Source organism: Biomphalaria glabrata, chromosome 4 (genome assembly GCF_947242115.1).
Source record: "Biomphalaria glabrata chromosome 4, xgBioGlab47.1, whole genome shotgun sequence".
NCBI classification, from domain to species: Eukaryota; Metazoa; Mollusca; class Gastropoda; family Planorbidae; genus Biomphalaria; species Biomphalaria glabrata.
The window spans coordinates 34,238,995-34,258,253 of NC_074714.1; the positions used below are offsets into that span (position 1 = coordinate 34,238,995).

At 37.8% G+C, this 19,259-nt stretch overlaps 1 protein-coding gene across 10 annotated transcripts in view; it reads left to right on the forward strand.

Annotated features, from left to right (window-relative positions):
- Positions 1 to 19,259, forward strand: part of LOC106070840 (plexin-A2-like) — a 198,503-nt gene that overhangs the window by 32,435 nt on the left and 146,809 nt on the right. For 8 of the 10 annotated variants that reach the window (XM_056027644.1, XM_056027647.1, XM_056027642.1 and 5 more), the window contains exon 3: positions 10,288 to 10,335. The gene's annotated coding sequence lies outside the window, so the exon portion shown is untranslated. Of the gene's footprint in view, positions 1 to 9,994; positions 10,013 to 10,063; positions 10,149 to 10,287; positions 10,336 to 19,259 lie in introns of those variants that run through there. The other 2 variants (XM_056027648.1, XM_056027649.1) reach the window with 2 other exon arrangements.

A 19,259-nucleotide genomic window follows, 5' to 3' on the forward strand; every position in this document is an offset into this window, starting at 1 on the left:
TGATTCTTGTGTTGTCAGTAAAAGAAATAATAGTGAAAAATTTCAGCTTGATCCGAGATTGGGTGTGGGTGAAATAACGTGTACAAACATCTTACCATAAAGACAAAGAGTGAGTTGATATAAGCTGTGTACAAAAGAAAATATGTGTACAAAAGAAAAGGACATAAATCCTTTACTCATCCCAGAACTCAAATAGACAAAGGGGGAATTCCCCCCCCCCCCTCCCATGTCAACAATATCTTGACTGTTTGTCTCCTTCCCCTCTATTTATTGGAACGTTGACATTTCTCTGCTGTGGCCGCCATTTTGTCGGCCTTATGTCTTCATGCTCTGTGATTAGCGTCTGCCTAATTGCACGTTTCGGGGCATGCTACAATATTTATATACTCTTATTGATTCCATAAACTTCGCCATTTTTTTGTATAGATATTTTACGTCTGCTCTGCTGGCCTGGTCTGAGAGGAATTGACGTTTGTGCTGAAGTTCAGCAGACGAACATACCAGTCAATAATGTCGATATATATATATATATATATATATATATATATATATATATATATATATATATATATATATATATATATATATATATATATATATATATATATGCGGTTTCTGACAGTAGAAATAATCTCTCTAAAAGTGGCTCGTGTGCAAAGACGTCTGCAAGTAGCTTGGAAGAGCGAAGTGGGTCATGAAAACGCATATTGTTATTACAACGGTTGGTGTCACTATAATTAGCAAACATCCTCGCTGACTGTGGCGTCGAGATAGATTTAGATCTGAACAGACTTTAGCTGGATTAGAAACTAGGCTTTCTTCTGTCAATACTTTAGACCATTGTAGACTCTGAGGATAATGATACGAGTTTACACATTGATTAAATTTGGTGGACATTGATTGATAGACGTTTTACATCTTTTGGAGACTGTGTATTGATAGGGGTCCAAAGTAAAGTTAGCACAAACAAGTATTGTTTGTCCATCCTTAAACACAATGAAATTTACCAGAAATAAAACCAGGAACCAAAGATCTAACTGCGAATTTTCCAACACTCAACCACCACGGCACATTTTTTAATTATAATTTCAGAAGAAGAAGAAAGTTCGCTGTCTTATGATTTGCTACTAATGTTGATAATGATAATAAACCTATGAACTAAAACAAACCTCTAAAGTAAACCTATGAACCAAAACAAACCTCTAAAGTAAACCTATGAACCAAAGCAAACCTCAAAAGTAAACCTATGAACCAAAGCAAACCTCAAAAGTAAACCTATGAACCAAAGCAAACCTCAAAAGTAAACCTATGAACGAAAACAAACCTCTAAAGTAAACCTATGAACCAAAGCAAACCTCAAAAGTAAACCTATGAACCAAAGCAAACCTCAAAAGTAAACCTATGAACCAAAGCAAACCTCAAAAGTAAACCTATGAACCAAAGCAAACCTCAAAAGTAAACCTATGAACCAAAGCAAACCTCAAAAGTAAACCTATGAACCAAAACAAACCTCTAAAGTAAACCTATGAACCAAAGCAAACCTCAAAAGTAAACCTATGAACCAAAGCAAACCTCAAAAGTAAACCTATGAACCAAAGCAAACCTCAAAAGTAAACCTATGAACCAAAGCAAACCTCAAAAGTAAACCTATGAACCAAAGCAAACCTCAAAAGTAAACATATGAACCTTTTACGAAGGAACCAAGCAAGCCTCTGAGGTAGGCCTATAAACCTCTGGTAAACCTTTGAACAAAACAAACCCCTGAGTTAGGCCTGTGAATGAAAGTAAACCTCTGAGGTCGACTTAAGAACCAAACGAACCTCTGAGGTCGACTTAAGAACCAAACGAACCTGTGAGGAAGGCTGGATGAGGTAGACAAATCTCTCTTAACTTAACTTTGATTGATTCTGCTATTTCTGTAACACAGTTTAGTGCCTTGCTCAAATCCTGAGACTAGATCTAGGTTTTATCCATTGACACGCTCAGAGAGACACGGGACTATATTTAGAAGACCAAAAAAAAATACGACCATGCAACATCTAATCTTGTCTAAAAATACAATTAATGGCACAGCGACGGCGTCTCACAGCCTTTAGTTTGTTGTTGTTGTTGTTTTTTTTTAAACCGGAGGCATAGTCTTTGAAAATATATAAATCCATATCCTAGTTGAGATGACGCTATTTCTTTATTGACTGTAATTTACCTTGGCTGGCTTTGATATTCCTGTAATATCAGCATACTTCGTGTAATCTTTCAATTATTGAATATTTCGCTAGGCCAAAGAATTAAGTTTTTTTTTCCCAGATGATCATTGCACGAGTGTATATCTTCTGACACAATTATCTGGGTTCATGCATGGCCTCTTCTAAATAAAGCTTAAGTAAAGAGAACATTCCTTGCAGATTATTCTTTCCTTATTCTTACTAATAAGCCTGTCCGCTCTTCTTGACACATCATCTACAAACTCTTATCAATCAGGGGCGAATACCGCGCTCACACACTCGAAATTCCATAACATTTTTTTCTGGCGCGCCTCCATCGTGGGACTCCATAGTACAGACTGACCGCTTATCCCCCTCCTTTTTTGTTCATTTGAACTGCCCTACACTTGGTCTATGACTCCCCAGAAACACTTCTGACTCGTTCAATAACGTACCTGACTCCACAGTCTACCCAGAACCACGTGTGTTCTACGGGAGACCGGGTGGGGGACATGGTACCTTTTGTAATTAATCTTATCTTTCCCCGCATTTCCTGTTTTCTTTGTCTTTAGGTGGACCGAAAGTGTGCGTGTGTATGTGTGTGCGCGTGTGTATGAGAGAAGTGGTGAGGGAGAGAGTTTTGTGAAAGAAAAGGATTCAGATGTTATTACAGAAACGGGAGTGAATCGAATCCATATCTTAGCACGTTTCTGCTGATCAATCGTAGGAACTGAACCCGAGCCTACGGTTTGATGGACAGGTCATTCTAGTAATGAGAGTAAACTGACTACTTTGACTTTACATTCTTGTGTTCATCAGTTGTCAGTAAAGTCAAATGCAAATATCTTCACATTTTTTTGCTCCCTCATTTTTGAAATGTTTACTTACAAAATAATTTATAAACATTTTTTTTTTGAAATTCAGAGGATATGTCTTTAACTCTGTTACACAACTCGGTAACATGTACTTGAATTTTAGAACCACTGATTACAATTCAAAGAGCTACTTAGAAAGTAAGAAAGTCTTTTCCTATTTACTCTTTGTGTGTGTGTGTACGTATGTGTGTGTGTGTACGTATGTGTGTGTGTGTGTACGTATGTGTGTGTGTGTGTACGTATGTGTGTGTGCAGGGTTTGACATCAGAGTAGACGTGCAATACGGTACGGTCCACATGTAGCTAAAGTACCACTGTTTCAATCTCACATTTGTCATAGGTCCACATGTAGCTAAAGTACCACTGTTTCAATCTCACATTTGTCATAGGTCCACATGTAGCTAAAGTACCACTGTTTCAATCTCACATTTGTCATAGGTCCACATGTAGCTAAAGTACCACTGTTTCAATCTCACATTTGTCATAGGTCCACATGTAGCTAAAGTACCACTGTTTCAATCTCACATTTGTCATAGGTCCACATGTAGCTAAAGTACCACTGTTTCAATCTCACATTTGTCATAGGTCCACATGTAGCTAAAGTACCACTGTTTCAATCTCACATTTGTCATAGGTCCACATGTAGCTAAAGTACCACTGTTTCAATCTCACATTTGTCATAGGTCCACATGTAGCTAAAGTACCACTGTTTCAATCTCACATTTGTCATAGGTCCACGTGTAGCTAAAGTACCACTGTTTCAATCTCACATTTGTCATAGGTCCACATGTAGCTAAAGTACCACTGTTTCAATCTCACATTTGTCATAGGTCCACATGTAGCTAAAGTACCACTGTTTCAATCTCACATTTGTCATAGGTCCACATGTAGCTAAAGTACCACTGTTTCAATCTCACATTTGTCATAGGTCCACATGTAGCTAAAGTACCACTGTTTCAATCTCACATTTGTCATAGGTCCACATGTAGCTAAAGTACCACTGTTTCAATCTCACATTTGTCATATGTCCACATGTAGCTAAAGTACCACTGTTTCAATCTCACATTTGTCATAGGTCCACGTGTAGCTAAAGTACCACTGTTTCAATCTCACATTTGTCATAGGTCCACGTGTAGCTAAAGTACCACTGTTTCAATCTCACATTTGTCATAGGTCCACATGTAGCTTAAGTACCACTGTTTCAATCTCACATTTGTCATAGGTCCACGTGTAGCTAAAGTACCACTGTTTCAATCTCACATTTGTCATAGGTCCACATGTAGCTAAAGTACCACTGTTTCAATCTCACATTTGTCATAGGTCCACATGTAGCTAAAGTACCACTGTTTCAATCTCACATTTGTCATAGGTCCACATGTAGCTAAAGTACCACTGTTTCAATCTCACATTTGTCATAGGTCCACATGTAGCTAAAGTACCACTGTTTCAATCTCACATTTGTCATAGGTCCACATGTAGCTAAAGTACCACTGTTTCAATCTCACATTTGTCATAGGTCCACGTGTAGCTAAAGTACCACTGTTTCAATCTCACATTTGTCATAGGTCCACGTGTAGCTAAAGTACCACTGTTTCAATCTCACATTTGTCATAGGTCCACATGTAGCTAAAGTACCACTGTTTCAATCTCACATTTGTCATAGGTCCACATGTAGCTAAAGTACCACTGTTTCAATCTCACATTTGTCATAGGTCCACATGTAGCTAAAGTACCACTGTTTCAATCTCACATTTGTCATAGGTCCACATGTAGCTAAAGTACCACTGTTTCAATCTCACATTTGTCATAGGTCCACATGTAGCTAAAGTACCACTGTTTCAATCTCACATTTGTCATAGGTCCACATGTAGCTAAAGTACCACTGTTTCAATCTCACATTTGTCATAGGTCCACGTGTAGCTAAAGTACCACTGTTTCAATCTCACATTTGTCATAGGTCCACGTGTAGCTAAAGTACCACTGTTTCAATCTCACATTTGTCATAGGTCCACGTGTAGCTAAAGTACCACTGTTTCAATCTCACATTTGTCATAGGTCCACATGTAGCTAAAGTACCACTGTTTCAATCTCACATTTGTCATAGGTCCACGTGTAGCTAAAGTACCACTGTTTCAATCTCACATTTGTCATAGGTCCACGTGTAGCTAAAGTACCACTGTTTCAATCTCACATTTGTCATAGGTCCACATGTAGCTAAAGTACCACTGTTTCAATCTCACATTTGTCATAGGTCCACATGTAGCTAAAGTACCACTGTTTCAATCTCACATTTGTCATAGGTCCACATGTAGCTAAAGTACCACTGTTTCAATCTCACATTTGTCATAGGTCCACATGTAGCTAAAGTACCACTGTTTCAATCTCACATTTGTCATAGGTCCACGTGTAGCTAAAGTACCACTGTTTCAATCTCACATTTGTCATAGGTCCACATGTAGCTAAAGTACCACTGTTTCAATCTCACATTTGTCATAGGTCCACATGTAGCTAAAGTACCACTGTTTCAATCTCACATTTGTCATAGGTCCACATGTAGCTAAAGTACCACTGTTTCAATCTCACATTTGTCATAGGTCCACATGTAGCTAAAGTACCACTGTTTCAATCTCACATTTGTCATAGGTCCACATGTAGCTAAAGTACCACTGTTTCAATCTCACATTTGTCATAGGTCCACATGTAGCTAAAGTACCACTGTTCAATCTCACATTTGTCATAGGTCCACGTGTAGCTAAAGTACCACTGTTTCAATCTCACATTTGTCATAGGTCCACGTGTAGCTAAAGTACCACTGTTTCAATCTCACATTTGTCATAGGTCCACATGTAGCTTAAGTACCACTGTTTCAATCTCACATTTGTCATAGGTCCACGTGTAGCTAAAGTACCACTGTTTCAATCTCACATTTGTCATAGGTCCACATGTAGCTAAAGTACCACTGTTTCAATCTCACATTTGTCATAGGTCCACATGTAGCTAAAGTACCACTGTTTCAATCTCACATTTGTCATAGGTCCACATGTAGCTAAAGTACCACTGTTTCAATCTCACATTTGTCATAGGTCCACATGTAGCTAAAGTACCACTGTTTCAATCTCACATTTGTCATAGGTCCACATGTAGCTAAAGTACCACTGTTTCAATCTCACATTTGTCATAGGTCCACGTGTAGCTAAAGTACCACTGTTTCAATCTCACATTTGTCATAGGTCCACGTGTAGCTAAAGTACCACTGTTTCAATCTCACATTTGTCATAGGTCCACATGTAGCTAAAGTACCACTGTTTCAATCTCACATTTGTCATAGGTCCACGTGTAGCTAAAGTACCACTGTTTCAATCTCACATTTGTCATAGGTCCACATGTAGCTAAAGTACCACTGTTTCAATCTCACATTTGTCATAGGTCCACATGTAGCTAAAGTACCACTGTTTCAATCTCACATTTGTCATAGGTCCACATGTAGCTAAAGTACCACTGTTTCAATCTCACATTTGTCATAGGTCCACATGTAGCTAAAGTACCACTGTTTCAATCTCACATTTGTCATAGGTCCACGTGTAGCTAAAGTACCACTGTTTCAATCTCACATTTGTCATAGGTCCACGTGTAGCTAAAGTACCACTGTTTCAATCTCACATTTGTCATAGGTCCACGTGTAGCTAAAGTACCACTGTTTCAATCTCACATTTGTCATAGGTCCACATGTAGCTAAAGTACCACTGTTTCAATCTCACATTTGTCATAGGTCCACGTGTAGCTAAAGTACCACTGTTTCAATCTCACATTTGTCATAGGTCCACGTGTAGCTAAAGTACCACTGTTTCAATCTCACATTTGTCATAGGTCCACATGTAGCTAAAGTACCACTGTTTCAATCTCACATTTGTCATAGGTCCACATGTAGCTAAAGTACCACTGTTTCAATCTCACATTTGTCATAGGTCCACATGTAGCTAAAGTACCACTGTTTCAATCTCACATTTGTCATAGGTCCACGTGTAGCTAAAGTACCACTGTTTCAATCTCACATTTGTCATAGGTCCACGTGTAGCTAAAGTACCACTGTTTCAATCTCACATTTGTCATAGGTCCACATGTAGCTAAAGTACCACTGTTTCAATCTCACATTTGTCATAGGTCCACATGTAGCTAAAGTACCACTGTTTCAATCTCACATTTGTCATAGGTCCACATGTAGCTAAAGTACCACTGTTTCAATCTCACATTTGTCATAGGTCCACATGTAGCTAAAGTACCACTGTTTCAATCTCACATTTGTCATAGGTCCACATGTAGCTAAAGTACCACTGTTTCAATCTCACATTTGTCATAGGTCCACATGTAGCTAAAGTACCACTGTTTCAATCTCACATTTGTCATAGGTCCACATGTAGCTAAAGTACCACTGTTTCAATCTCACATTTGTCATAGGTCCACATGTAGCTAAAGTACCACTGTTTCAATCTCACATTTGTCATAGGTCCACATGTAGCTAAAGTACCACTGTTTCAATCTCACATTTGTCATAGGTCCACATGTAGCTAAAGTACCACTGTTTCAATCTCACATTTGTCATAGGTCCACATGTAGCTAAAGTACCACTGTTTCAATCTCACATTTGTCATAGGTCCACATGTAGCTAAAGTACCACTGTTTCAATCTCACATTTGTCATAGGTCCACATGTAGCTAAAGTACCACTGTTTCAATCTCACATTTGTCATAGGTCCACATGTAGCTAAAGTACCACTGTTTCAATCTCACATTTGTCATAGGTCCACATGTAGCTAAAGTACCACTGTTTCAATCTCACATTTGTCATAGGTCCACATGTAGCTAAAGTACCACTGTTTCAATCTCACATTTGTCATAGGTCCACATGTAGCTAAAGTACCACTGTTTCAATCTCACATTTGTCATAGGTCCACATGTAGCTAAAGTACCACTGTTTCAATCTCACATTTGTCATAGGTCCACATGTAGCTAAAGTACCACTGTTTCAATCTCACATTTGTCATAGGTCCACATGTAGCTAAAGTACCACTGTTTCAATCTCACATTTGTCATAGGTCCACATGTAGCTAAAGTACCACTGTTTCAATCTCACATTTGTCATAGGTCCACATGTAGCTAAAGTACCACTGTTTCAATCTCACATTTGTCATAGGTCCACATGTAGCTAAAGTACCACTGTTTCAATCTCACATTTGTCATAGGTCCACATGTAGCTAAAGTACCACTGTTTCAATCTCACATTTGTCATAGGTCCACATGTAGCTAAAGTACCACTGTTTCAATCTCACATTTGTCATAGGTCCACATGTAGCTAAAGTACCACTGTTTCAATCTCACATTTGTCATAGGTCCACATGTAGCTAAAGTACCACTGTTTCAATCTCACATTTGTCATAGGTCCACATGTAGCTAAAGTACCACTGTTTCAATCTCACATTTGTCATAGGTCCACATGTAGCTAAAGTACCACTGTTTCAATCTCACATTTGTCATAGGTCCACATGTAGCTAAAGTACCACTGTTTCAATCTCACATTTGTCATAGGTCCACATGTAGCTAAAGTACCACTGTTTCAATCTCACATTTGTCATAGGTCCACATGTAGCTAAAGTACCACTGTTTCAATCTCACATTTGTCATAGGTCCACATGTAGCTAAAGTACCACTGTTTCAATCTCACATTTGTCATAGGTCCACATGTAGCTAAAGTACCACTGTTTCAATCTCACATTTGTCATAGGTCCACATGTAGCTAAAGTACCACTGTTTCAATCTCACATTTGTCATAGGTCCACATGTAGCTAAAGTACCACTGTTTCAATCTCACATTTGTCATAGGTCCACATGTAGCTAAAGTACCACTGTTTCAATCTCACATTTGTCATAGGTGGGATTTCATCATCACTATCTCAGTTTTAGAGGTGGCCAGTAGGTTTATCTATGTATCACTATCTCAGTTTTAGAGGTGGCCAGTAGGTTTATCTATGTATCACTATCTCAGTTTTAGAGGTGGCCAGTAGGTTTATCTATGTATCACTATCTCAGTTTTAGAGGTGGCCAGTAGGTTTATCTATGTATCACTATCTCAGTTTTAGAGGTGGCCAGTAGGTTAATCTATATGAGTTGGGTCAAGGATTTCCAGAAAATCTGGATGAAGCACATTGACTGAAACTCGAGTAAAATCATTTGAAATCGTTTTCACCACACTCCACTATACTTTACCCACGCCATATTAGGGGCATTTCACATTAGCATTCGAGTGCTTAAACTGAATCTTAGTTTGGAAATTTGAAAACCCAGGTCACGGTGCTCAAAGAGATTCCTGCCACATTAAAAGTGTACGTACATCTAGGCTTGTGAGATTTAAAACAAAATAATTTGGAATACAAAATTGTAAAAAGATTCAACCATTTTTAATCCATAAAGTGGTGCCATTAAATTGTGTAACCAAGTCAAGTTTGTCGTATACTGCTGTATTCTCTCAAGGCTTTTACAATGACGAAGTGTCTAAACAGCATCATCTCCTCTATTTAACATTCAGAGAACCACAGAGTCTGGTATACGCATGGAGTAAGAACACCGAGCCAAAAACTTGTGTAAAATTAGCCAGGTTTTGAAGTCACTTCTAATTCAACTTGTAGTGCCTTGTTGAACTTGGCTGATCTGTTTCATTCAATGGCTCGCTTTGCATTCAGTAGCATTGGCCATGACTCATTGAAAAAATGGTTTAACGGGCTCCTTATTTCTAAACAAAGTAAAGAGGGGAAAGGGGGGGGGCACACCAAACTTGAAAATGTAGGTCCGAGTTCTTTAGCTACTTTGTGTTGTTTAGCTTCATTGAGTATATCTAAGTTGGCAAGTTTGTTAACTTGAGTTGGGCAATAGGCAGCACTCCGAATGTCAGTATCAAGTACTATCTCTGTAAAACACACACACTCAAACTTCTTTTTCACCATAAATTACTTGCTAAAATTAAAGTAGATCTAGGTCTATATGAATGTATATTATTTTTCATGCTTCGCTTCAATAAATTAGGTGAAATGGGTTTTTCTTTACACCTTTACACATAAAAATTGAATAGAATTAACAGTGCATTTAAGCATATAATATACAGTCAATTTCACTAGAAATGAATGATAGCACTATGTTAAAGGTATACTTTTCTTTATTTCAGTATCGAGCGATAACACGCTAATATTTTGGATTAATTATTGATTATTAGGTAAGTAAAAATTTATGTTACTTTTAACTAATGATCCAGCCAATGTCAAGAGTTCTCTCTCCTTTAATTGAAAAGTATTTCTTTCAAAAAAAAAAAAAAAGTGAATCCCTACAAATACATGATATTCAACTCGGAAACAAAAAAGTCAATTTAGAAAAATAAAAGCTTGTGTTGAAACAATGTAGGTCTAAATTAGAAAATATACAAAACGACATTTTCACTAGAAATAATGTATAGATCAAAGTTAGTATTTACTTCATCGACTGGAAACATTTCTAATTTGCAATCGATGCTATAATGAACATTTGACATATTCTAATCACATGTAGGTAAATTGTTCTTCATAGGAATCTAACAACAGTTGCAACGACTTTTGTACCTATTTTTTTTTGTTAACATGCAAAATTGTTCTTCTCTCTCTCTCTCTCTCTCTCACACACACACACTCTCTCTCTCACACACACACACTCTAACACACACTCTCTCTCTCTCTCACACACACACACTCTAACACACACTCTCTCTCTCTCTCACACACACACACACACACTCTCTCTCTCTCACACACACACACACACACTCTCTCTCTCTCTCTCACACACACACACACACTCTAACACACACACTCTCTCTCACACACACACACTCTCACACACACGCACACACTCTATCACACACACACACACACACACACTCTAACACACACACACTCTCTCTCTCTCTCACACACACACACTCTCTCTCTCACACACACTCTTACACACACACACACTCACACACACTCACACACACACACTCTAACATACTCTCTCTCTCTCTCTCTCTCACAGGTATATCGTATCCAGCCATTACGTTTCTTCACTTATTTTAATATTCACCTAAAAGAGCAGCTCCAGTAGTTGTAGTAGGACACTTGCATCTACTCCCTCTGTCTGTCTAGTACACAATGTTTGTACACGATATTCCTGTCTAGTACACAATGTTTGTACACGATATTCCTGTCTAGTACACAATGTTAGTACACGATATTCCTGTCTAGTACACAATGTTTGTACACGATATTCCTGTCTAGTACACAATGTTTGTACACGATATTTCTTCCACTTCCCATTCGTGGATCAAGTTGAAACTTTGAACAATTATTTTTTGTTCCCTAAAAAAATGAATTAATAAAAAAAATGACATTCTAGTTAATTAAATATTGGTAATATTGTTTGATATCGAAATGGGAAATAAATCATACAGTATTGAAATATTTTCTGTAAATGTTGAGTTCTTCCCTTTAGATATTTTAATAAACAGCGTGGCTTGTGTAAGACAAATATAAGAGAGGCTGCTACATGTTAAGTTATTAGAGTTAGAAACTCGTGACCCCATGACGCCATGCGTTAAGTCATAAAATAATTCTTTTTGAATAATCTAAAAAAATAAGCTACTTAAGTTCGTAATGTTTTAAGTTGTACAATGAATACATCTATTTTATTTAAATTTATAACTCATTGCCCACGACAAGCACTGGCTTCAATGTCTCAAGACGTTAACACTAAGACTATTATTACCAGAATTGGGACTAATTGTGATTAGAATTAGTCAAGTCAAATCATGACCCCCCCCCCGGGTCTTGGTATCCCCTATAAAATTAGACTCCTCTGAAAATCCTGGGAAAATGGAGAAAAAAAAAGGGGGGGGGGCGAGAAATGGTTATCTAGGTGAATTTTTTTTTTTACCGTATCCGCTTTTTAAAAGCATAAAAAAAAAACAAAAAAAAAACTAATTGCTCAAGCCGACATACTGACCACTCTGCTAGTGAGGTGCCTATAGAAATAGAAAAGTTAAGTTTTCCTTTCAGACCTTGTGGCCTATAGGGCAGATGATGTAAAGGTTATCTGTTTCTGTTGCCTACAGTTGACGAGGGTGTCATATGGCCAGCACAACGACCATCCGCCATTACTTTTCCCCAGCTAATGTCAGGTACCCATTAGAGCTGGGTGGACTCAAGGGCGCTCAAAGAAATTAAAAATCCCAGTATTCACCAGGATTCGAACCCGGGACACCCTTTACTGCTCTGTTAACCGTGCCTCCCATAAAAATATTAAACTATATAGTTATCTATTGTTTGTTACAAACTTAGTTTAAAGCTGCGACCTATAAAGGGGACTAATTCAACTTGTACCACCATTTCAGTCAAGTACAATTTCTTTTCCTTGTTCGAGATAACAAACACAAGTATTAATTACCAATAGTTAATTAACTAATTTGTTAATTTTTTAAATTGATTCATGCGTTGTCAGGTATACAAATAATTATGTAAAATTGTAGCTTGATCCGAGATCGGGTGTCGAATAAATAACATTTTGTTTTTGTTTACTAGGCAGACAGACAGAGTGAATTGATATAAAACTTTGCAAAAAATAAAATAAAAAATTACACACACAACGTGGACTAAAATCACATGTTTATATCATATTTTTTTTAGAGACATGTCAAAGTTTTCTGGAAAATCATGTGCGCGTTTTTATTATAGGGAAAACAAAACCTATTGGAGGAAATACCCGCTGTAGCTCACAGTCCACTGTGTCGATGTTACATTGCATCATACCTTAAAATAGATTTTGTTCTCATACCATACCATACAAGGTGTGTACCTATGAAGCAGCCAGTCTTCGAATCCCGAAGTCGTTAAAAAATATGTACTAAAAATAAATAACAAATAACTATATTTTTTCTGTTAAGAAAGTCCGTTAAAAGTTTTATTTTTTTTAATAATAATATAGAAAAATATTTATTCAGGTTTTCTTAATTTATTTTTATACTAGCCAGATATTGCCCGCGGGTCTTAACTTGCGTATTGCTGATAAAGTCACTGGTATAGTGCAATAGAAACAATTGAAGAAAATAATAATGTTATAAGTAAAGCGAATGCATGAATTCATGAATATAAAAATATTAAGAATGGAGCTAAAAATAGCTAATCGACCTCAATCCAATTTCTAATGAAAACAGTGACTTGTGTATAGATCTATATTTAGACGCACACGATATCAAGAATAGAGAGTTGCACTCGTGGCGAACGAATGTATGTAAAAATGCTTTAGAAACACAAATTTGAAGGTTAATTTGATTTAAATATGAAATGAATGGATTATATTTTATATGTTCATGTGTTACAGTCTAAAGTAGATCTGTCATCTTAGAATTAGCAAGAGTTAGGCCTAGGCATCGGATGTTTGTGTGCAAGGTTGGAGCTTTCGCTCTGTGCTTGCGTGACCTTTCCCTCTTGTCTCATGTGCAAAATGTAGTTTTTAAAATTAGATCTAGATCCTTTCGACGTGTCTGGTGTAATTATGGCCTAGATCTATAAAATAGTAATACTTTCATAGAGTTGGGCAACTTTTTTTTTTGAGGGTCTTAAGTTTGTTTTAGGGCTACTATATATACGTTACGGTTCCAGTTAGTACCCAAGGAACATTTATGCCAAGTTTTATAAGGAATGGTCAAACTGTTTTGATTACTACGCGAGACATACACTCATATATACATACGCCTTACTTTCTGCTTTATAGAAAAAAAATTTAAGTGTCAAAGTTACCTCATCATGTCTATGTCTATGATCTTAAAAAAAACCTCACTAATTCCAATTCACATAACACCAGTGTAGACAAGGAACAAGCTACAGGGATAGATCTCCCTACTTGAGATACTTTATATAAAATGTATGACATGTGTGAAGTATAATAATAATGAAAATAAATTGACAGGAATTGTATTTATTTATAAATAATAATAAGACTTGTCTTCGAGTCCGAAGATTAATGAGGAATGCAGTATTTCTCTTGGCTACGCAGCCCCAGCTGTGACCTACATATTTTGCCACATCCAGGGCAAGCAATAACCATTGTCCGCCGGTGGTCGATTAAGATTTTATTTTCGTCGTCTGCATTTGTCATCGGCAGCGGATTTTTGTTTGGTCTCAACAATATTACCATTAGAACAAAATGCATGCATCATTCTGATGTAGGATGGGGATTTTCCGTTCAAGATGTGATGAAAAACTTTCCTCCATGTTCAAAAGATAGATTGTTGGACTAGAGAGACCTGAGCATGCATTTAAGTCGCGTCATAAATAGGCATGAATTAGTAATTAAAAAATAAATTATTTAGCATGATATGAATGAAATAAATCAGTAATTGTTAGTACATTTGAAAGCCAATACTTTTAAATTAAGTCTGGATTTACTATAAACAAATTTGTCATTACGAAATCGAAAGTTGACAAAAGCGGATGTAGACTACTTTTTTTTCTTCTCCGAAGTTATTATTTTTTAGGTGCAGCCGATGGGCCAAATTGCATTGCGCCAGCAGGAAATCCTTTTAATCTGTTTGAAGGGTTGATAACTGGGTCGTATCTAAAAATATCGCATATGTAAGATCTCTATTTATAGCAAAAGCTGTGCTAACCTACGTCATACCGTTAAGTTGGTACGTCAACATTGGCCAAGGTCAACGTTGGTCAGTTGGTACTACCGCGAGACCTTGATATTTGAGTGTGCAATGGTCACGCACTCATGCATTGTTCGTTGTTTCTGTTGGGTGTACTGTCAACACTTGTACGCACACTTGTACGCACACTTGTACTCACACTTGTCTTCACGTGCTCTCTTGAAATGTACTCATCATCACAAGGTTGCTGTTTGGTTTTATTTTGATAACACCATGTCAAGAATTTCTGGCGATTACATTCTAAAGTTCGGCATTGTTAGTCCGCCAGTAAGTTGTGTAGGCCTCCCAGTCGTCACTGGGACAGTCCAGTTTAGGGACATATTGTTATAAATGAACAGGTGAGGTCACCATCCGCGACCCCTACGGGTCATGTAACTGATGTCAGCCTGATTCTAAAATCTGCGTGACGTTGAGTAGATACAAGTAGATAGTTTGAGTTGGTCACGTGATTTTTCTAAATGGAAACTCGAAAGACCGTGACCATTCTCTTTAGATGGCCTCAGCACTAACCTGCGACGTCGCAACCTGTGGGCTGTGGAGACCAGTAGCTCGTTGACAAGTAGTGAAAATGAGCTATTGGTCTCCATTGCTCACAGGTTGTGTTCCGGTTTTCCATGTTTGCATATTCTAGAATTTAGAAGCTTGTTTGGACCTTATATAAACCAGAGAGAGACAGTGCAAGAGAGATGTGTACGATTCCATGCAAGAGAGACAGTGCAAGAGAGATGTGTACGATTCCATGCAAGAGAGACAGTGCAAGAGAGATGTGTACGATTCCATGCAAGTTAACTAAAGCAGAGTTGATTAGTGCGGACTAGACTGGACTAGAGTCTGTACAGTGGATACTTTTGAAGTAAGATGTGTACAGCTCGGTTGCAGAGTGAAGTGCAGAGAAATACTGTGAATGACAGAGACGTACAGTGAAGTACAGATATTGTTATAAGTTCTACGCATTGATTGTTATTTGTGTTTCTACAAGAACATTTAGAGAAGTGCTAAACGATATATATGGAGCACAAAAGTACTGAGGGTTTTATGGTTTGTAAAGTACCTTGTCCTTGTACCTTGTTTATGGTTTGTAAAGTACCTTTTCCTAACAGTAGGGTTTATGGTTTGTTAAGTACCTTAGACACTGGACTTTGTCCTAGCAGCAAGGTTTATGGTTTGTAAAGTACCTTGTCCTAACAGCAAGGTTTATGGTTTGTAAAGTACCTTGTCCTAGCAGCAAGGTTTATGGTTTGTAAAGTACCTTGTCCTAACAGTAGTCGTACATGTTGTCCAATGATGCTCAAGACGCTTTCCTTGTAGATTGACCATCAATCTGATTGCACAAGAATGACACATCATTTCAATCTCATTATTCTCTGTCTATCCCCAATGTTTCCATTAATGTTATTAATCTCTACCTCTACTTATTGCTTATTCTCAGTGTTATCTGTCATTTTCTTTTCATCAACGCTTTCATCTATATGAGTGTTTCCCAAACTTTTTGTTTAACGGAACACTTGACACATTCTCTGAGTATTTAGCGGAATGCTTTGCTTATTGTTTTGTGTGGTGGCCTTCTAGTTAATTATTCCAGTAGGGACATCTTTTCACACCTTGCGGAACAATAGGGTTCCAGGGAAAACAGTTTGGGAAACACTGATCTATATCGTTAATCCTTGCTTATTTTCAATGCTATTATGTGTAATATTAATCTCTGCTTATTCTCTGTCTAGACTAGATGACTTCCCCACAATTCTTTTAGTCTAACAGAAAATGATGGGAAATAAATAAGATGTCATTCAGACGATGTATTTATACCACTGTTTTGTTTTTAAAAATATATTGTAGTTCTGTGTTAATTTATTACCATGGTTCTGGGTTTCGTTTAAAAAGACATCTGTGTCAATATCGGATATAAACGTTCCGCCTGTCCTACCCTCTAATACATTATCCATTTGTGACGCATGCAAATACCGATCTCAGTATAGAGGCTTGGGCGGAATGTGTGAAATTACACAAGCAGCATTCTTATATACAGATCTGTATTGTCTCTGACCTTTAATGTGGCGGCGCATGACTCTGAAACTAATAGAGGGATTTACTAGTTATGTTCGTTCATTAGAGAAATATTGGACCAAATGTATTGAGATTGAAACCTTGACAGCAGTTAATATAATGTGCATTGTTTGCTTGTTAGGTAAGTGTTTGTTAAATGGAAGATTGTAATCCCATGATTTCTAAGGCACCAGCCATCAGTTATTTAATGTGGAACGTAAGAGGCGATGTCGATGGTATTTAAAAGTTAAAGTAAATTTAATTATTCTTTGCATTCTATTGGGGGCAGATGATGTTAAGCTAATCTCTTTCATGTTTCTCAGCAGCCCTCTTTATACGTTATGCTACTCATCCATATTAACAACAAACAAACAAAAAAATTAACAAAGAATTTCGGATCAGGCCCGATCTCTAGCAATTTTCTGTTTTTGGAAATATCCAGTGAACGATTTGTCTGTGAACGAATTGTCGGGTGAACGAATAGTCGCGTGAACGAAAAGTCGTGAACGATTTGTCGGTGAACGAAATGTCAGTGAACGAATAGTCGTGTCCCCGGATTTAGGGGAGTGTGTAGACTTACCGGGATTCGAACTCTAGACCCCTCGTTACTGATGAAGTGTATTAGCATTGTAATATCCAAGTTGAATGAAACACACATGCACACACAGGCCAGAACTACCCCCCTCCTCCCCCCTCCTCTTGTTGCAACAGTACACTGAGAACTAAAGACAACCATTGGACTGAAATGGGAAGATGTTGCTTCACTTTGACTCATTACACAAACTTTCAATAAGAAATACGTTTTAGTCAAACAAACAAAAATAAATGAAACCAAAGGGCGAACATTATTTAACATTGCTATGGGTTGGCATGGATCTAACACAATGTTGAATTCCTATTTGAAACTACCCCCCCTCCCCTCCCCTAAACTCTCCTACAGACTCTAATGTCCAGACTCGATGAGTTTATTAAAACAATCCTTCACTGACGTGCCGGTGGGGAGTCCGCGCGTTGTTTCATCTGTTTTGTATTGGACGCTCAGGTCACTGACGTGCCTGTTCATGTCCGGAGTCTTCTCGCGCAGAAGCCATGGGATTTTAATTTCACCTCCCTGGGCACGCCAACCTGCTGGAATTTGGCAGGGTCTGTACTGAGCACTGGGGGTCAAAGCTGGAGAGGCGGGAGTGTGGGTGGGGTGAGGAGACAAGTTGTGAATGAAGACACACACCACGTGACAACGGAACGTGAGAAACTTTAACATTCGATTAGTCCAGTGGAGATGCTTAATAGGATGTCGTTTGCGAGCTTTGCGTTTTTGTGCATTTTCTGAAGCTATATCTCTACTACAATTCCTTTTATTTGCTTGCAAAACTCTTCATGGGTGAAACCTCGACACTGGATGACTTTTACGAAAATGGATTTTAAGATTTTTATGGAATTTAATCTTATCTTATTGGTATGTCTTTAGGAAAAAAAAACAACACAGCTAATTGGTCTCACAGTGAAAACTCTGGTTTGACCGTTATATATTTTTTTTTCAAAATATCATCATCTTGAAATTTCATTTGGCTATTTTGATCACGCATTCAGCGGGTATTCCCGCACTCAACTCAAATGTTTCTTTGTATTTAGTAAAAAGTTGCATAAATAAATAGCTTCTTTATAAAGGCGAAGAAAGTTTCTTTCCTTAAAATGGCACGCGTTGCAAATATACCTACTAAAAAAAAAAGGAACCGGTAACAAACGAAAATGTGGTTGTTTAGGGAACTATCAGGCATGCGCTTCTTTGATGCATCGGTATGGCTTGAACCAATCACACGCGACTCGTGTTTTTAATGGCTTATTGTTGCATCACGTGACACTTGTGTTTATCACGTGATATTGTGTTTATCATGTCTCATCAATGAATCATTCTCTCTACTGTTGCACTGCGCATTGATATCCCTTCGGAATCTCGTGATGAATGTGTGAGCCTCATCTCCTTCCTGCATGCAGGGGCCACGTCTCGTATTACACAGAGATTACAATTAAACAAAACAAAAAAGTCCCTTTCTCCCCGACTGCTAAGTAAAAGCTATTATTTACCATCTTTCTTATCTTTCCATTGTGTCTAGGAGAAACAATAATTCGTATAATAAGTGGCCGTAATGTGCAGTTCTTTGCTCATGTCAGTACATTCCATCACATACACACACCAGGGCAGCGGTTCTCAAACATCACATGGCCGTAATGTTCAGTTCTTTGCTCATGTCAGTACATTCCATTACACACACACACACACCAGGGCAGCGGTTCTCAAACATCTTACCCATTGGTTTTCTATTTCTGTAAGAGCTAAGGTGTGGCCTTGTGGGTAGAGCGATCATCTGGGAGTGAATGGT